The 4,644-nt window shown below is 37.5% G+C and overlaps 1 non-coding gene across 1 annotated transcript; it reads right to left on the minus strand.

The window, feature by feature from the left end:
* Nucleotides 1–3,735: 3,735 nt before the first annotated feature.
* LOC136307112 (U6 spliceosomal RNA) lies at nt 3,736–3,839 on the minus strand. The gene has a single exon (XR_010725801.1). It is a non-coding gene; the product is annotated as a U6 spliceosomal RNA (small nuclear RNA).
* Between the last annotated feature and the right edge of the window lie 805 nt (nt 3,840–4,644).

Genomic DNA, 4,644 nt, shown 5'->3' on the forward strand with positions numbered 1-4,644 from the left:
ATGGATGAGACCACGTGGGACATATTTAAAGGGTTGCTAGAGAAGTCGAACTAATATGATGTGGTGACATTTCATTGGCTGCTAGTCGGTCGCTTTTTTCCCAAGGACTCTTGGGAAGTTTCTTTTGGCACATATATTAGGTGTGGGTGGTTCCAGCCAGAGTTCCTAGGTCTGGTTCCTTACGTGACCTTCCCCCAATGCCCACCGACCTTACAGTCATGACACACCTTCAGTTAATATTAATGAGCACCTTAAAGAACTGTGCTAGGTACTAGAAGAGGATGGCCCCTACCCTCAAGAAGGTTACAATATAAACCACACCTTCCCCCAGTGAACTGACACATCACATCATCGCCACCATTCTTAAAGTTCCCTAAATTAATGTGTCCGGGAGCTCTTTTTTTTTTTTTTCTGTTCTACCAGTTGCTATGTGTATTCCTGCACCAGCATCACAATATCTTCATTACTATAACTTTATATAAACCTTTTTATATTAAGTGAAGTGAAGCCTTTTTCTTCCCCTTTTAGAATGTTTTGGCTATTCTGGGCACTATACACTTTGATATAAATTTTAGAATAAATTTGTTAAGTTCCATAACACATGTGTGAGAATATTACAGACAAGTTAATGTTTCTGGCTACCAAACGTTTATCAGTGATCAAGATCACAAGGATATATTATTTGAACTTACAAAAATTCAGAAGTTTAATTATGCTAAGTTTTAGAGAGATTGTCGACCAACAGAATCTCCTATACAGTGCTGGTAGGAGTACAAATCGGTACACACACTTTGGAAAACAGGACAGAGTTATAGAATATTTAACATTTGTATATATTTTTTTATCTCTCTAGATGCAGTCTCCAGCCTGCTCTGTGTTCTTAGAAGCTTACCTTTATAGACTGCACCGATTGTCCTCCTTGCATTCTGGCTCTGATTGGGCCCAGCCAATGAGGAAGACCCTGGCAAAACACTGAAGAGAATGGTTAAGATTAAAAATCAGCATTTTTAGTGAAATCAGCTCCCTCTCTGCCAGGCTGCTGATGGTCTGAATTTTACTGAGAGCCGGAGCCCTGCTGGGTAACCCTCTTCCACAGCAGCAGCACCCTCAGTAACTGCTCCCTTCTCTTCAGGGATAGAGATGGCTAAGGCTCCTTGCCCTTTCTAGTCTTAGTGCGCTCCATTGTCCTGTAATCGTTCCTTTATTGATCTTTCCTCAGTTACACAATTTGACTTTGTTCCTGCCATGACCCTTATTGGTACAACCTAAAACTCAACAATTTCATTCTTAGGCACACACCCAAGAGAAACCAAAGTGGAGATGCTTTCCAGGAGACATGTTCAAGAGTCTTCGTAACATGCTGTGCACATTTCGGTAATAACAAACAAACAAACAAAAAGAAACAGCCCAAAGCCAACTGTGATGTATTTGTCCAACATAATACACTGCTCACAAAAATTAGGGGATATTTCAAAATGAATATGATGCGATAAAATATCCCCTAATTTTTGTGAGAAAATTTTGTGTAAGTTTTACAATACAAAAGTGAAAATTATGACCACATGCAACAATATAGATAAATCTTAGTAACCAAATGTTAAGGAAAATATTTGGATGCAAACCAGAAGGCAAAATATAACATAATAACCTTTTCATAAAATGAAGATATAATGTATGTGCTAGAACTTTTAAAAAGTGAAGTATGATAAACACCAAATTCAGGACAGTGTTTACCCTTAAGAGCAAAGAAGCAGTAGGATTAGGGTAGGCAAGAAGCACATGGATGGAATATTGGTAGTATTTTACTATTTTATGGTAAAAATTATATGCTGGCTTCAGAGATTAAAATCAACTAATAGGCCCTGGCTAGTTGGTTTAGTGGATGAAACGTTGGCCCGGCATGCAGATGTCCTTCTTGGGTTACATCCCCGATCAGGGCACATGTGAGCAGCGACCATCTTAAAAAATAATAATAATAATTAATTAGTTAAATAAAAATGCATAATTGATTACTGTTAAAAATAAAAAGAGGGTTTAGAAGGTCTGGAATTCCAGGTTAAGAATTTAAACTCTAAATCATCTGAATTAAGTTAAGCTGCTCAAAGTGGACAAACGCAGAAAATCCTTTGCCAAATCCAAGTGTGAACTGATGGAGTTCAGGCCCTAGGATCGTGACAGTGGCATCAGAAGATAATAAAAATGAAAAAGAAGCAGGACTAAGAATTGACAGTATTTTTGGTGGAAATACAAAAGACAAAAACAAGTGAAAACAGCCTGACCTGTGGTGGCGCAATGGATAAAACGTTGACCTGGAACACTGAGGTCTCCAGTTTGAAACCCTGGGCTTGCCTGGTCAAGGCACATATGGGAATTGAAGTTTCCTGCTCCTCCCCCTTCTCTCTCTCTCTTCACTAAAATAAATAAATAAATAAATAAATAAATAAATAAATAAATAAAAATTTAAAAATAAAAACAAGAGAGAGCTGAAATATGAGGCCAAGAATTAATAATTGGGACTGATTTTCCACAACAGAATTTTTGAAACTCTCTCTCTCCTCACTAAAATAGTAAATAAATAAAGATTAAAGAAAAGAAAGAGAGAGAGAGAGCTGAAATATGAGGCCAAGAGTTAATAACTGAGACGGATTTTCCACAACAGAATTTTTGAAACTATCACTTTAAATACAATCTTTTAAGGATATATGAAGAATTTTGAACCATTTGATGCTATTGCCATAGTGACTAAATTTATACTAAATGATACTGAATGTTTTCATTTCTTGGGCTCTTCCCAGACCTTACTATTTACTGGGAATTGAAGACAAAAGCAAAGCTGTGACACTCCAAATCACAGATGGGTTTTAGCTACACCTGCTAAATCAGTTATATCTATGTAGCTGATATAACTTGTCCAAATTTGCCTGACCTGTGTTGGCGCAGTGGATAAAACATCAACCTGCAATGCTGAGGTTGCTGGTTTGAAATTGTGGGCTTGCCTTGTCAAGGCACATACAGGAGTTGATGCTTCCTGCTCCTCTCCTCTTTTTTCTCTCTCTCTTTCGCCTCTCACCTCTCTGTCTAAAATAAATAAAATCTAAAATAAATAAATAAATTGTCCAGATTTGGTGAGGTTTTTCTTTTTTTTAGTATTTTTGTTTGTTTTTATAGTTGGAGGAGTACCATTAAAAAATATAAAGGGACATCCAGCTAAAATGTTTAAAGAAGCCCTCTTTCAAATTATACTAAGCTTCTCATTGTTTGGCAATCATTCTTAAATTTGGAATATCCTTTTATAACCAACATTTCTCTGAAATATTTAAATGGTACCCTATTTCCTGCATTCAGTAAAAATAACAAACCTTATTAGTGAAGTCAGTCCTGTGGGTTGAGTTGTTAGTCTCCGTACTCTACTTATACAATTATTTTTCAAGTTTATTTCCTATTTTTATCTTGTCCTTCAACTGCAGTATAGTTCAGGGGTGCCTATTTTTAGTGCACTCAAGTACCACCCATGGGAAATGCTTTAACACTTCACTATCCAACACAGCAGGCCTGCCCGCACCTTCCTGCACACCAGGCCGCTCCTGCTTACCTGTGCTTCCAATTTAAAGAGTGAGTTTAAAGTTTTCTACTCACCTATCACAAAGATTAACCGTGTTATTGCAAGATTTAAAAAATAGAACAATAAAATATTTTTTATTACCCCTATATTTTATTCTATTATTTTTTTTATTTAAGCATATGGAATGCTTCACGAATTTACATGTCATCCTTGAGCAGGGTCCATGCCGGTCTTCTCCTTATCGTTCCAATTATTGTATATGTGCTGCCACGAGCACTACCCTGTATTTTAAAAGAGGCCTCAAAAACCTTGTCTAAAAATGGGATTAGACATTTCATACAAATGCCAAAGATAAAGTAAATCATGTTAGTGACCCTGGGACTTTTGGCTGACTCTTTGTCTAGTCTTAATTTTGGGAATCCTAAGGTGAAAATAATTTTGTTTTATTTTTTAAGAAAAAAAAATCAGAAAAAATAAACGTGACTTCTTGAGATTCTGTGATTGCCTTTTTTTTTCTTTCTTTTTTACAGAGACAGAGAGAGAGAGTCAGAGAGAGGGATAGACAGGGACAGACAGACAGAAACAGACAGGGATGAGATGCATCAATCATCAGTTTTTCGTTGCGACACCTTAGTTGTTCATTGACTGCTTTCTCATATGTGCCTTGACCATGGGCCTTCAGCAGACCGAGTAACCCCTCGCTCAAGCCAGCGACCTTGGGTCCGAGCTGGTGGCCTGCGCTCAAGCTGGTGACCTCGTGGTCTCGAACCTGGGTCCTCCGCATTTCAGTCCGACGCTCTATCCACTGCGCCACCGCCTGTCAGGCAGCTTTTTTTTTTTTTTTAAATCCTTGTCTAGAAGAGCTGTTTGTGGAGCAAGCTGACATTCACTTAAGTATGAATTTAAAATCTGCTTGAAACATCTTTGATATTCAAACGAGGGCCAAAATGCCAAGTGTTTTAATGGATATCTAGTTAATATTTTTGCAGATTATCCAAATCCACTCATTTCTGGAAGGCTGAGAAGTGGGATCAGCAGAAGAAAGAAATGACTATATCATTAGATAGTCACGATGTGTAGTA

This window comes from Saccopteryx bilineata, chromosome 5, assembly GCF_036850765.1.
Source record: "Saccopteryx bilineata isolate mSacBil1 chromosome 5, mSacBil1_pri_phased_curated, whole genome shotgun sequence".
In the NCBI taxonomy this organism is placed as follows: Eukaryota; Metazoa; Chordata; class Mammalia; order Chiroptera; family Emballonuridae; genus Saccopteryx; species Saccopteryx bilineata.